This window comes from Choristoneura fumiferana, chromosome 13 (genome assembly GCF_025370935.1).
Source record: "Choristoneura fumiferana chromosome 13, NRCan_CFum_1, whole genome shotgun sequence".
NCBI lineage: Eukaryota > Metazoa > Arthropoda > Insecta > Lepidoptera > Tortricidae > Choristoneura > Choristoneura fumiferana.
The window spans coordinates 15,022,712-15,039,336 of record NC_133484.1 but is presented as its reverse complement, the minus strand read 5'-3'; the positions used below and the strand labels follow the sequence as shown (position 1 = coordinate 15,039,336).

Genomic DNA, 16,625 nt, shown 5'->3' with positions numbered 1-16,625 from the left:
AGTAACGAAATAGCTCTATAATGCTACCACTCACTGCCTCAATAGATACGCCGATTTCTTCTGTACGCCAGCTGACTCAATAGTCTTTAAGTCAACCCGCTTCGTTTTTTCCTACCATCCATTCGGTGTCACACTTTTTGCGCAGATATTTAAGGATAACGGAATGTCTTGCTCATTCACGCTATACTGTTATAAATAGTTAATTGCTTCCTGTATCGCCGTTAAGAAATTAATTAAGTCAGCCAATAAAAAGTGCAAGCGTTGAACGAAATTGAAAAGCTCCAACTAGAAACTCTTTACTGACGTCTCAATTGTTGATAAGCATCGGTATCCAGCGTTGATGTTCTTCGACATTATCAATCTCATCTCGATCTGAGGTACAACAAAGTGAACTTGAAGTCGAGCGGGCTAGTTAGCTCGCTCCCACTCTCGGAGCAACGGTACTCGCATCGCAGTCGCCGGCTGCGCCCGGCTCCGCGCGAGGTCTGTGCCCTCCTCCGCCGCGCCGCTAGCACGCGTCACTGCGCGAGCGCAAGTAAATTCCTTGACAGAAAAATCGACATTCCAAAACACTAAAACTTCACCCGATCGCGCCCCTAAAAGCTTCCACACCCCGAAAGTTCGCGCTTGAAACTTTTAATGTGACCCATTACTGAACGCAGCGGCGTGTAAGGGAACTTTTGTCAATACAGCCTTTTACGAGCTTCTTAAAAAGCTTCTAATAAAATGTGATTTGTGAAATGTTGCCAATCGTGAAGATTTTAAGTTTATACATCGACGAGGTGTTTTGTGTTTGAGCGGAAAAGTGGAAGTTGGTGAGTGATCAAGGAAGAAACACACTAATTGGAGCCGGGCAGGTGCGAGAGAATCGTCAAAGGTGAGTACCAAGCTTACGTTATGAATTTTAAACAGGCACTTTTCAATATGAATGAACATCTTCAAGGTTTTGCTAAAAGGGTCTTCTAAAGGAGGAATATATTTGTTGAAATTTTACAAGTCCGTCGAAAACGGCGGGTGCGGTCTATTTGAATAAATGCCTGTGATTCGCAGCCGCCTAATTAGGGGGGGAGTTATGCTAAATATTATTATTACATTATTTCCGCTTTTATGGCCAAAAATAGGTAACTACGTTATTAGAAACACGGTTTCACGAGTTTATGAGACGTTATTGTTAACTGTTTCTGCGATACGAGCGTAAAATGTATAACGTTTTATTAATTTAATTAGATATTGTTCAAATTTATGCAATAACATTTTAACTTATGGAGTGTGATGCTTTTGGTTTTGTGTCGACGTGTGCGTGTGCGCTTTGTGTAATACTTTCTGGTTAACTAGTAGATCAAGGTTCCACAGAGGTTGCTTTGGCTGCGTACGAAAACGATACTACTTTGTGCTGTTAGCTTAGAGCACTAGAGACTGTTAGTGCTAGATAGCTGTAATGGTTTTTTCTTGCCTAAATCTACAGATTTATCGCTGGATACTCGTAGGTCTTTTAAAACCATTTTAATTTTAACTAAGACTATTTTTAGCCGGAGCCAAAATGGCAAAAAAGGAACCCTAAAAGTTTCGCCGTGTCTGTCTGTCCGTCCGTCCGCGGCTTTGCTCAGGGACTATCAATGCTAGAAAGCTGTAATTTTGCACGGATATATAATAAAAAAATCAAAAAAAAATTTTTTTAGGGTACCTCCTATAGACGTAAAGTGGGGGTGATTTTTTTTTCTCATCCAAACTTATAGTGTGGGGTATCGTTACATAGATCTTTTAAAACCATTAGGGGTTTGCTCAGACGATTTTTCGATTTAGTGATTTTTTTGCGAAATATTCAACTTTAAAGTGCAAATTTTCATGAAAATCGAGCGTCCCGTTAGAGGGGGGCCTCTAAAACCTAAACCGGTGGGTGGAAAAATTTGAAAAAAATACTGGATGGTAGTAAGCGTATCAAACTTTCAAAGAAAACTATAACGGCTAAGTTTGCTTGAGAATTATTAGTAGTTTAAGAGTAAATAGCAGCCTAAGGTATGAAATATACCGAAACTTGGAAGATTCAGTATAAAATACGAAATCCTAAGAAAAATATTACTTAATTTTTTCATAATGGCTACGGAACCCTATTTTGGGCGTGTCTGACATACTCTTGGCCGGTTTTTTGATTTAGGTATCCGCTTGAGTTGAGTTTCTTGCCGGATTCGTCGCAATGGAGGTTTTTCCGAACCTGTGGTAGTTTTTTTTTTGACATTCATAAGTGCTTCTTATAGCCTAAATTGAATAAAGATATTTTGACTTTGGCTTTGAAGTACGAGTAGGCTTTAAAATGCTGACATTTGGTAACTACCGGTGAGTCTCCCCCCTCCATAAGCTAAACCAGTTGGCTTGAAAAAACATATATACTGCTATCATGTTCTTTTTCAGATTTTTTAGAATATAAATATATATATTATATGACCCATAGTTCACGGAATCAGAGACATCCCGTCCAGTCTCTTGCCGTCATTTCTGGATATGCCCGTCGGCTCTAAAATAGCCGGCACATTGACAGTAGCAAGAGACCTATATATATATATCATTAAGGGCAGCGTGTCTTAAGAAGCGACCCGCACTTCTCTGGCAGGAAAGACCGTGATGCCCAAGCCGGTCCACGTCGCTTCCTCAGGGACACCGATGTGGGGCGCAGACCGGGACCCAAAGGCGTAGGCATATATACAGACAGTCGCGGTTATTTGGTTCCAGGAAGGTGTCGTCCCAGCACCGTTGTTCCGTTCTGGAAAATTTTGACTGGGGCAAGCAATTGACCAAGCGTTTTTGGCGTCTTCCAAGTCCGAGATCTCATAGTTTGTGTGATTAATATAAAAATAAAATTCCAATCACGTCATGCATGATGCGAAAAAAAAAACAATTCAAATAAGATTGGTTCTCCTGTAGGGATCGTCATACATAAAGGATAAGCTAAAATGTCAAGGATAAAAATTAATACAATAATTAAAATGACAAAAATAAAAATAAAAAATAATTAAAACAATAAAATACATAATTTTAAATTCGCAATTAAATTAAAATGTCAAATCTATAAATTCATTTACTGAATAAAATGCATTTTCCAACAAAAGGTCTTTTAGTCCACGGCTAAACGTTTCATCGTTCTTTTCGCTTTTTAGGTCTGAGGGTAGGTGCTCATAGTATTTGGAGCCGATAGCGCGCGGGTTTTTTCCCGCTAATGCCATTTTGTGAGGTACCACCCGTAAGCGGCTCGTGCTGCGAGTGATTTTACCGGCAACGGGTAAAGTCACATCTATCAGCATGCGGAAGGGTTAATCGATGCGGACGCATCTTCATACAATATTGCGTTTTTGTATTACTAAATGCTATTCGATGCTGATAGATGTGAGTTCATCCTACGCCCATTCGACTAAAGCTAGAAATATTTCTGCGCGTATACATGATAACTTGAAACACCAGCTCTGGGGTCTCCTGAGGTCTGGCGCTTACCTCTCCCAGAGACAGAGAGGTAATGCCGCCAGTGTACTGGGGTCTATGCCGCAGGAGGGCCTCTTAGATGGTGTTTTCTTTTTATAGTTAGGAATATTTATGTGAAAATATGAAAAAATATGAAAATAATTTATTGCATAAAAAACTTATAAACAAGAGTCTAAACTCCAATTCAATAGAATCTGACAATCCTGTAGACACTTCCAGCCTACTAATATAAACACCGGGCTGCCTAAGGCTTTGTGATGTGACTATTATTCTTTTTCGATTCCTTTTAGATGATAATTGCAACAACAGGGACATATATAATCAAGTGTGCCCACGATAGGGTGTCTTAAATATGTAGAAAATTGACAGATTTTATTGAATTGTACTTTACGGCTCTGGATCCTGAGCTAGGAGTCCCTGTGTTACAGGATCCAAATGTAGTTTTTATTTATTTTGTTTTCTATCATATTGTTGTATCTTGTGTTCCTAAATATAAATAAATTCCTATATATAGTCAAAATACCATAAGCGGGACTTATCACGCTATTTTTACACGAGTAATATTTACCTCGACGTTTCGGCAACGTTACAGTTGCCGTGGTCACGAGTAGACTCAAACGTTACAAACGTTATATTATAAACCGATACGGTTCCTATATATACTTGAAACAAATACAATGAATGATATATAATGAATTTAAAAGGAAAACTATGATAGCTAAGTAGGCTTTGCAAGATCAGATAATAGTCTATTAAAACTTAATATTGAATATTTGTCGCATATTACTACGGAGCGGAACCCTACTCTCCACGCGGCACGATACGCACTTGGCCGGTTTTTAAGTTGGTTTCAATTCAATAGATTAAAGTAATTTTACAATCCATACTATCATACCACATGGCTGACTATTTCGACACCGAGCAATGGTAACGCTGTATAAGAGTGTGAGAAAAAGTCATTAAGAAATATCAAATTATCACAGGGCCTAGAAGACCTGTCTTAAAATACCTAATCAGAATTTTCACATATTCTTATTACCATGCATTCACTTGAAAATTTAAGATTTGCTAACAGTAACAAAAAAATTGTTGCTTATAACATAACTTGAGTGACTACAAAACTAAGGGTTACTATTAAATAGGTAAAAGTTAGATGATGTCTTACAAAATCAGTTTTGCAATATTAGCAATATTTTTGTTTCCCAATTAGTAAAGTTTGGCTAAACGTCAAGTAGCCAAACTATTTCAGCAAATTTTTTTTTCAGTGTTTATGTACATAAATACCTACTAGTAATAGTAGGTACCTATAACGTCATCAAGAAATAAACCAATCCGTGCCCAGTCGCTGAACTCAGGAAATTGAAGTGTTCGCAATATTTTTTTCCCATTTCATAAGGGAAACAACATCGGCGTCCGATGAAAATGGATTTTGGGTGAACTGCCTAAGAGCAAATTAAAAACCTTGGGCAAAATTGAAACGGCAAGCGGGTCGACGGCGTTTTAATCGACGAAATGACTCAAAACACAACAAGGGTTGACTTGTCACCGAATATAAAATTGACGTAGTGCCATTTACAAGTATTATGAGATTTGTTATTTACCCGTAAAATTATATCTCGCCATATTTTGTTTGGACTCCTTGATTAAAAGGTGACCGTCAATAACTATGGCTTTCTTGTTACAAGCATTTACATATTTATGGGTATGTTGCATGCATACGAACGAAAGAAGAATGTCAATGATAAAATAATGTAAATAATAAAGAATGTTGTACTTGAAGCCAGTTTTGGCGGTATAATTTTGGCTTACCTATTCACAATCATAGACGGAATTATGCAAAGACTTGGAGATAGACTCGAGAATAACCGAACACTTACCTACGCTTGTACGAATGGAAATTAATGGGACTGTTCAAATCGTTAAAAGTCTACATGTAGAGCGTTCATCCGAATCAATGTAAAGGCGATTTGGTAAATGCAAAGCTAGGCAGATGCTTAGACATAAGACACTAATCACAGTTTTGACGCCTTAGTGAATGCTCAAGCACTTTCCTTAATTATCTCTCTTTTTCCGCCAAGTGCCGCCAAGTGGTTTATTCATTACCGCTTCATACATTTTAAATATTGCATTATTGTTTATAACCTAATGATAAACGTTTATAACCATAACAAATTACTAATTCATTAACATTCGCAACGGTAATCTAATAACCGACAATTTAAAACAATTTTGACATGAAAAAAATATTTAAATGAACAATATTCATCGATTTGAATGAGTTTGTGTTATGAAGAATTTTTTGTTGCGTTCATCGTTAAAGTTCAATGAAAGTTTCCAAGAGTCAGTTCCAAATGTAAATAATTTTAAATAAATACAAGCTGCTGTTAGCTTAGTCTTTGCATAAAACATATTCTTGTGACATAAATGGGTAATTCTTTAAGTCAATGTCATGTCAGATTTCACTTAATAGTAAGTAAAAGCGTAATATGATAACTTTTGCTTAGAGAGCGTCTTGAAATATTACACAGCTTACGCTCGACAGGGAGGAAAGTGAAGGAAATATTGTAGAGTTTATAATAAAAAACTATTTGTAGTTACTTTAAATATTTAATGGCAAAGATTCGTAATACATTTTGTAACGAATGAAGTACGAGTAGAATAATGTAATTTGTGAATTTATGCGTTTATTTTTGACATATTTTTATTTCATAACAGAAAAACACAGAGTTATAACACATAAGGATACAAAATTTAAAAAAATACAACTACTATCTACTTACTATTTACAAAACTTATACTAAATAGAAAATGTCTAGCCTTGAAGACATTTTCTATTTAGTATAAGTTTTGTAAATAGTAAGTTTATTTTTTGAGCTAATTTTTTTTTGTGTAGATATTTAATAATTGTTGGTAGTCAAACAATGAAATAATCTTGGGTGTTTAAAAGTTGGTCACTTATTTCAATACGAGTACCTTTGAAATGAAATGAAATGAAATGAAATATTTATTTATTTGCTTTAGCACTATGTACTTACTTTTTAATATTCTTATGAGCATGTTGGTAGATTTGATGTCATCAATGAATTTACATATTACATTTAAGTATTACATCTGTGGTTGAATAATCCACTCGACTATTAAGTAGATTCTTTAGTTATTTAAACCCGGTATGTGATGAGGTTATTATTAAAAATAACAAGTTTGAGGTGCGGTCTTAACCTACCTCTGTGGGCGATATAATTTTAGGCAAACCCATGAAACTTCTACTATTAGTCATCTATTATTATAATGTGAATTAGCTTGTTTATTTTATTATGTGGGTTTGCAAGAGATCAAAACTTTGGAAACTTGAATATCCTGGTATTTATTTTGTATGGTTTAGCCGCAATCTGTAACTGTAAACGTTACTGTTTACAGAAATTCGTTTAATTTTCTCTGAACATGTCTAATATCAGTAGGTACAGTAATTTTAGCTGGGAAATAATATTTGCACTCGTATTTTAGAGAGCGTAACCCGATATATTTGAGGGGAAAGCGCGTGAGATGCGTTACCGTGGTAACGCTGCAAACATATTGGGTCAACTGGTTAAAAAAAGCCGGCCAAGTTTGAGTCGGACTCGCACACCGAGGGTTTCGAACATATATATAAATATCCAGTGTTATTAGAGCCCTGCTTCTAAGCAAAATGTAAGACTTAAAAAAAATAGGGATATTCATATTTATTGGTGTTTTTTTTTATTCGACTGGATGGAAAACGAGCAAGTGGGTCTCCTGATGGTAAGAGATCACCACCGCCCATAGACACCTGCAACACCAGGGGGATTGCAGATGCGTTGCCAACCTAGAAGCCTAAGATAAGATATTTGTTAGTAAAATATATGTAATAATAAACATTATCACCGAAATTTAATATTCATAGGTCAATGGGAAATCAAAAAGCCCTACTTTACAAAAGTTTATTAAAAAGCTGACTGTTGAGGCCTCTTACTGCTTCGTTCTTCAATATTATTTTAAACAAAAAAATACATATCGAAAATACAAACTGAGACATGGATGCACAGAAAAACCAGAAAAAGATCCCCAGCAGGTCTGGGTTCGATTCCCTGCGCTGGTCTCTTTTTCTGGTTTTTCTGTGCATCCATGTCTCAGTTTGTATTTTCGATATGGTTTCACGGGATACCCGTAAAAGTAACAAATTTGGAGTTGAAATAAAAAATACAAAAAGACTCCAAAAAACCAATCATAATTTGATTGCTTAGTAGCGACATCTCTTGTCTGGGTGAGCGGTTGGTTCCGAAAGAGTGTGACGTCTCTCGATGAGAGCGGAACATAGATGTCGCTAGTGCTGCTGCATAAGTAGCGAAGTAGAAATAAGCAACCTGAGATATGTATGCATAGGAAAAATTCGTGTCTAGATTCCTGTCCAGCGGTGGTGTAGGGGTTATAGCACGCAGCACGGATTGCTGAGGACCTGGGTTCGATTCCCAGCTCTGGTCTCTTTTTCTGGTTTTTCTGTGCATCCATGTCTCAGTTTGTATTTTCGATATGGTTTCACGAGATACCCGTAAAAGTAACAAATTTGGAGTTGAAATAAAAAATACAAAAAGACTCCAAAAAACCAATCACAAAAAAATACAGTTTTTTGTAATTAATGAGTATAATGTTTTGAACTTTCTTAATACAATTTCCATCATTAATGTCCTGCAAAAAACCCTAAAGCACTCGGTTGTTTTATGAAATAAGCGCTGCATTAACGCAATGCGTTTGAAGCACATGAATTAGCATCAGACAATGTAATTATTTTACCAAACTTTGTCTTAAGCGGTGAGCGCAGCGGCAAGCGCATTATATTAACTGTTGCAAATTGATGTGCGTCAAACGCATTGCGTTTAACGCAGCGTTTATCGCATAAAACAAAAGTTTATTAAACGTAGCATGTTCAGGGTCATTATTATTTAATATGAGTGAGTCTCACGGTAGTTTCATGTTCAAAGTAGCATGTTCAGTATATTTTTGTACAGATTTCAAGAGCGTACCTATTACTGTTTAAAAAAAACAGTAATAGACGTATACACGACACAAACGTCTGGAAAGGCAGCAGAGCCAGGAATACAGTCTTGTTTACACTCTTTGAGAAAGGACCCTTAAAAATGTTCGTATATACGTAATTCAACTTTGGGAATTGAATTTGGATATTGAATTACCATCTTCCGCAATGTTCGAGATAAGATACGAGACGTGTGAAAAGATAACATTAACAATTTAACTTCCTTTTTAGGAAAGTTGTAATTTTTTGAGAAAATTGCAGATACGGAGGTATAATCATATGATCATTATGCATTTTTCCTCCAGTCCAGTATTCTTTTAAAACTTAAAGTAATTTGGCATGGACCCTGCTCTTATGGGTCAGATTTCGTACCGTAATCAAAATTTGACACAAAATGTACCTACAATAAAACAAATTTCAGATGTCGTGAATAATGTTCTCACATCTTATTTTGTCGCAAAAGTTCGTATTTATCTTGCTTTCGAAAGCAAAATATATACGTAACTTATCCGACAAAAAATTTTAACAAAAAAAGGGAACCGACTTCAAAAACCTTGAAAATAACTTTCTACGTATACTAGTTTGGAGTCGGTGCCTCAGCACGAGCCAGCAGGAGTGGAACTATAGTCGTCTACCTCACCTACATATGTATTTGGCTTTAATCACTCCTGCTGGCTCGTGCTGAGGCTTCGACTTCAAACTAGTAAAAAAATATTTTCAAGGTTTTTGAAGTCGGTTCCATTTTTGGTTAAAACTTTTTTTTCATAGTTTTTAGTGATTTGTAACCAAAATGCATCTCACAAGGATTCCATTAAGCTCAAACACGGCATAGTTATATTTTTTTATAACAGAGTACCTACCGGTACGGTCTTCATCATCAGGTCCAGTTCACCAAATGATACTTTCTGAAAGTAAATACTTGACTTGGTGTTAAAAATGCCAAAATCGCTAAAGGTATGCTTTAAAAAATCGAAGGTTGCCCTCGATTTCTCTAGGTTTCCATCATCAGATCCTGACTTGGTGTCAATGGGACCACCTCGGAAGTATGTCCTTTAGAACTAAAAAAGAATTTTGAAATTCGGCCCACAATTGGCGGTGTTATCGCGTAACTAACATAAAAAAAAACATACACCGGAATTGAGAACCTCCTCCTTTTTTGAAGTCGGTTGAAAATACGATGGCAAAACATTATTCAAAAGAGCTGTAAACTCAATTGTCTAAATTGATTTTCGTCTGTTTCTTTTTGTGAGATCCTATAATTGGCTTCTACGTTATTAGGTTATCTATCACATGTTTAACCGTCTCTGTAGGTAGGTACCTAATCTATAGCTATTGCAACACAATGGCCATAAAATAATTAAAATAAAAAGTATTTCGGAAAAAGTATGGCATCACTATTAATTAGGATATGTGGCAGCCTAAACAGTATCTTGAAGACTTGAGAATCAAGAAATGAGTGTTTATACAACACTTGATTAAAAAAAATAACCTTTCGTTTGCTAGTCTTATGTAAAATACTAATAAAATATGGATCGTGTTTTCTGGATAAAGGGCTATTCGTTATTATTATAAAAGATTAGATGAAACCTTTGCATGGATGGAGGTTGGGATGGAATTTGTCAACAAAATGGTATTTTTTTTTCAAGTACATATTATATCCTATGATATAAGGTCATTTTAATAAGGCAATTCTATAAGATGTATCTTAATCCTTGGTTATCTTTTACATAATAAGAGTTAGGCCACTAGTGTCTTGGAGAAATTAACTTCCTTTGACTTGTTGAATGTCCTTGTAAAGTTAATGAAAATAAAAAATAACACATTGTATACACATAACATAAGTATATAAACCTTACGTAAATAACTATCTAAGCAATGATGAAAACCGCACTGAAATCCGTTGCGTTGTTTAAAAGACATACCTACAAGATAGCGGCGAGAAGCAACTTTATTTTATACTTTAGACAAAGATGACGGGCACGGATCTCTACTACGCATGACCCGACCCGCACTTGGTCGGTCTGTATTAACTCTAGTATGTCCGTCCAAAGTTTCTAACATGTTTACGCACACGAGATGTAATTACTGATCTTCGCTCGCACGCATAACACGGGGGCAGCCAGCCGAAACACTTTTTTTCACTTTGTAAGACGCGGAATTGAGGTAATGTGAGGAAATAGACTTCATTTGCGTCGGAATTCTGCTTTCCCATAAAAAGTTTTGGAGCAAACATTTTGGACTGTAATAGCTATTGATTGAGCCACTTGTAACACGTATTTGACACGCATTGATGAGGCAAACGCGATAACCTATTCGTGATCTGAAAGAAAGAAAGTATGATTTATTGCCACGAAAATATACATTACTAGGTTTTGTCTGCGACTCCGTCTGCGAACGATTGTTTATCACTATCCCGTGGAAATTATAAAAAACAATTGAATAATAAATAACTATCCACTTTTCTTCCCACGGGTCTTCAACTATCTCTACAACTACCATATTAAATTTCATCTAAATTGCATAGTTCCCGCAGGATAGTGGTAAACGAATTATTGACAGACGAATTCGCGAGCAAAAGCTAGTAGAGTATAAATAATAAATTAGTATTCTACGTACGACATTAGGTTCAGCACGCACGATTTTAGCGCGCCGTCCCTCTTTAAAGTATCGCTTGAGAAAGAGAAGGTGCGCTAAAACCAAGCTAATTTAAGCTTTACATTTGTGATTTACCTTTACAAAAATATTCGCTACAAACTTACAATAAATTATAACTTAATGGACAAAGCCACGGCGTCGAAAGCTAGTAAATAAACAAACTTTCAAAGCATTAAATATACGACAAGCTTATATTCTTCTTGATTTTTTCACACAGTTACAAGTACTCGTACAAGTTCTAATGCTAAGCAATGAAACAAGAAATATAACAGTATTGTTCAGCTACCACGAATAGCTGTCGCTTTCACTTGAGTTAATTTCTCATGCGTTTGTTGGCAGTGCATAAGCTGTGATAGTTTATAATAGCCAATCATTACCACAGTCTTGCCACAATAGATTATGTCTGCACAAACGTCATTTGTACGAAGTGTTTTAAAATTAAAACGGATTATTTTAGCAGGTGTTTGACTAAGTTTGATTGAATACACCTGTTGATATTTTTAAGGATTTTGTAATTTTGACTGAAAAATGTTTATATGCATAAACATGATTCCATACATTCATCGATGTACTTGCAAAGTGTATCTACCGCGAAAAAGGCTCAAACTTTTTATTACTGTTCAGTCAAACCAACCCAAATATCTGTTGAAATATTCCGAAATCGGAAAAACGATTGGTTAAACGAAAAAGTGGCAAAAGGTGTATTTATTTGGACTTTATTTCAATAAGTTACAAATAAAAGTTTACCTATACTATAGAACGTGTCCTGATATTAGGACTCTATCTTCGATATTGTCGTTTTGACATACCGACCTTTTTCTGCAAATGGCAAATTTCTTAGATCAAGATCAAAATGTAATATTTGTGATAGTTAGCAATTATTCTAGCATATTTGTGTAGTGAGATTTATGTTTGGGTAAAAATAGAAAGCAAACGAATTAAAGGAGCGAATGCTATATTATTGCCGTGCTTGCTTGCTGCTTTATAACGGAGAAGCATGTTGTGGTTCATTGATATGGATCTCCACAAAGTAACGCTTGAATCAATCAGTTACTTGAAATAAAGGAGAACCTATAATGTCCACAGAAAAACTGCGACACATACCTACAGAATAACTGACAATGTATATACATAACATAGAGCTCTTTCATATCTACAACTAATGTTTTGTTAATTTATTTATAAGCTCTTGAGATGATGATAGTTTGCATGTAGAAACTTTTAGTTTACGTTGGTCAGTCTTTACTTGTTTGGAGCCACAAGTCGAATGCTCCAGGCCATCTGAGGCTTGCTGTAATTAAGTAAATGTTATTCTCTGCAAATTTCATTATTATACTTAGAGCATGTTGAAAAGTTGATCTCTTTAACTGTATTTTTATAAAGTTTCTAGTATGATACAAGCTCTGAAAGAGCTATCAGCCATTGCTATCGCTTAAAAGGGGAAAAATACAAAAACATGAAGATGACAATTTATTTAATAATCTGTTAAATTAGGCGATGTTTTGTGTCTGGAAATTTATGAAGATTATTTTACCGATTCCGAGCATCAATACAACAAAATGAAAATCTATAATCTGCAAAGATATGAAGGATATAACAATTGATGCCAGAGCAAATTTTAATAACTAAACAGGATCTGTTTCCAAACCCATTAGAAAAAGTTATGCTGTAAAAATATTTTTCATCCTCCTTTTTGCTAATGAAACCTGTTAAAGAACCGTAGGGTTCTCTCATCATTAAAAATTAACAATCCTTTTAGGGATGCGGTGTTAGGAAATCTCCGGAAACCGGGTGGTAGAGGGTATTTTTGTAAAAGTTTGGAAATTTTACGAAGATTTATCCCATTGCAGACGAGGGGGAAAACAAAACTTTTATTATTTCTTTAAAATTATACCTAATGTGTAAAAAAATAACGTGTAAATGCAATGTAATGTATAATGTTTAAAATTATACCATACTAGAGAAAAAGTAATGTTATTTAGGTATGTATATTAAGCTTCTTAGAATATTACACACACAAACATCACGCCTGTATTCCCAAATGGGGTAGGCAGAGCACACGAAACGTTACCGCTTCGTAGCCACTTTTAGCAATTTTAGGTTTTAAGTTTGACGAAAATGGTACAATAGTGACAGGTTGGTAGCCTGTCGCCTACGGTATACCTTAGGTACGCCTCTTACGATATCCACCGAAGAAATGGAGAGGTGTAATTCTAACCCGACACCACACAGGTTAGAATATTAATAAGTTAATAACGTCTCTAGCGTGGCATGCCACGCAATAACCTAGCGGTATTGCCACTCAGGTCTTCGTAACCTCAACGCTATATTTTTTTTTAACTAAAAATATATTCGACTACATAAAACCAATAATTTTCTATCAGTCTGAAGTCGGTGCCTCAGCACGAGTCAGCAGGAGTGGACCTATAGTCGTCTACCTCACCTACATTATCTACTATAAAATATATTGGGCTACAATCACTCCTGCTGGCTTGTGCTGAGGCACCGACTAGTACTGGTAGAAAATTATTTTCATAGTTCTTTGTAGTCAGTTAAATTTTTTGTTATATATTTTTTTCACACTTTTTAGTGTAAACAATAGTTTAATGTCGATGTCACTTTTTACGAAAGATTGCTTTTTCCTATACAGAGATGTTTATTATTGAGAATTCCTAGTGCTTTACCACTCGTTCCATTTCACCATATGCATTAAGATGAGAATAAATTGCTTCGTAACTGTGTATTACTTTGAAATTCAACCCGTGAAGTACTTGTTATTGAGTAGTGGCTCCATTAATCAAATGTGGTCATCATCATCAGCTTCACGACATCAAATGATGATTTTCAAGAGCAAATGCACGAGTGACTACGAAATATATATCCAAATTATCACAGGTGTCCCTAAAATTTTTGAAGAGTTCCCTCGATTTCTTTAGGATTTAACCATCACATCCTGATTTGGTGCTTATGGGACCTAATTGAAGGCATTCCCAAACAAACGACAACAAAAAATTCAAATTGGTTCATAAATGACGTAGTTCTGAGGTAACAAACATAAAAAAAATACAAACGAATTGATAACCTCCTCTTTTTTTACAGTCAGTTAAAACTGTTACATTTACAAATTTAATAGGTACCTACACTCGCACTATCTCACTTTTATAATTATTTTGTTAGTTAATAATGGTTGTACATTGAGTGGGGAAGAGTCTCCTACAAAGTTATGTTCAGACTTTTTCATAATAATCCCAGTTTGAATAAAAGTGTCAAAAATTAATAAATCAGACGATGGAATGATAATATTTTAAACGTTGCATTCAAAAACATTTGATTTTGCGTGGTATGCAGTACCGTAAAATTCGACTACAGGTTAATTTACTTATTATCTTGAAGATGAAACATTTATATTTCGTCAACGGAGCCAAAATAATACCTGGCGTTCTGTATACGGCCAACAAGTATGATTCATCTAAACAAGTTTTTAAACCCCCGACGAAAAAAGAGGGGTATCATTAGAGCCAGAGAAAGAAGAGGCTCGGTCATATAATTCACATGATAATTATTTATTAGTCACGTAGAGACTTGTATAATTATGTTGTTGTTTATATATTTTTTTCTTTTTAATATTTATTTTATAACATTTTGGTATCTATTTACATAATTTTTAAATGGATATAAAAAAATCCGGCCGTTATCCAATAGGTAGGTACTTAACATAACTTGGACCTCTAGAAATTGTCCGAAAGTGTTCGAGATCGTAATAGAAATAAATTACACATTATAAGTATAATTAATTTTCTAACTTGTCATGATGAATCGTCGAAAACTGGTTGAATTAGCATAGGTTTTTTTTAATTTGCTTGTAACGAGAGAGAAAGTATTTCAAGAATGGACGGACGAGTGAAATTATCATCTAAAGTAACAACATCACCTAACATTTTCGTTGGCAACCAGACCGTAGGTAATAATAAATTTGATATTTATACTTATGCACATACAGTACGTGCTGAAAATAAATTATTCCCTTTACTCCGAAACTACTTTATTGCGACTAATGATGTAATGTACAAAAATGTTTTCAAGTTTGGTTGGACTCGTTCTAATTTAAAGGTGAAAATTTTATCTTAAACCGTCATGAAAATGGAATACAACACATAATATTATTGTTTTTCATTAATATTTGTTTGAGAAGTGAGGTGATGTTTTCTCAAACATATTTCATAAAACTTTTGAGGTAAAGTAACATTATGACCGTGACTTAAATCATAAAATGTGGCTCGTAAACTCTAGACCATTTTATGTTTATGAGTGATCCTGAATGCACACAGTCTATTCAGAATGCTGTTTTTGGAAAAAATATTAGTGCATGCATACCGACATTTTGAGAAATGAACGTGAGATTTTAGAAACTAAGATCAGACATTAAGAGTGTATGTTGTTATGAATCACGTATTTATAATTTGTGAACATTTTTTGCATTTTTACCTAATATGATATTAGGGTCGTCTTTAGGTACAAGGTGGATCACTTTCACATATGACAAAGCCATCAAATAAAAACAAGGTATGCACATACATATTACACTAGCAACAGCTCCTTACATACTCCATATTCGACTCGCATTCGTTACACATTTGTCACCAAAAACGGCACGGTGCAATTGAATAATTTGAAACGTTGATAATAAATGTCATACATAACGACACGCCAATGTCTGCTAAGGATGATATTACGATATTTATTGTGAAATGGTCCACAGTGGATCATAATTGAAATGGTTCAACTGTTCGTAGTTGTATAAAAAAACGATCAGTATTCCGCTGGTGTTCGTTACATGCCAACAATGGTGCGAAGTGTAACGCTTGTGTAATGTGCTTCTTGCACGCCGGCCGTGACCCTTCTGTTGTGAAAATATGCTCAAGAATACGTTATTTAACTTATTTAGCCGTTAATGTGCTAAGATTCTCAGTTCTTTGCATTAGTGACACGATTAGAAAATAAGTAGTCAGTGTGGAGATTAGAGGAAAGCTTGGCTGTATGAATTAAACATAGCTAAGTCATTTTACTTACATATAAATATACATTACAACCAGAATTAACATTCTACATTTCACTCGAAGACGTGGTGGCCGAGTGGTTTGACCTATGTCCTCTCAAGCAGAGGATCGTGGGTTCAAACCCCGGCTCGCACCTCTGAGTTTTTCGAAATTCATGTGCGAAATTACATTTTAAATTTATCACAAGCTTTACGGTGAAGGAAAACATCGTGAGGAAACCTGCACAAACCTGCGGCGCAATTCAATGGTGCGTGTGAAGTTCCCAATCCGCACTGGGCCCTGATTCTGAGAGGAGGCCTGTGTCCAGCAGTGCGACGTCTCATATAGGCTGCGATGATGATTACTCGTCGGTTTTCTATCAATTTTCTACAAAATTCGTTGACATTAAGTTACAA

At 35.4% G+C, this 16,625-nt stretch overlaps 1 protein-coding gene across 1 annotated transcript in view; it reads left to right on the top strand.

Moving 5' to 3' along the window:
• Nucleotides 1-442: 442 nt before the first annotated feature.
• Nucleotides 443-16,625, top strand: part of LOC141434516 (uncharacterized) — a 115,495-nt gene continuing 99,312 nt past the window's right edge. Inside the window, exon 1 of the mRNA XM_074096939.1 lies at nt 443-877. The gene's annotated coding sequence lies outside the window, so the exon portion shown is untranslated. The remainder of the gene's footprint in view (nt 878-16,625) is intronic.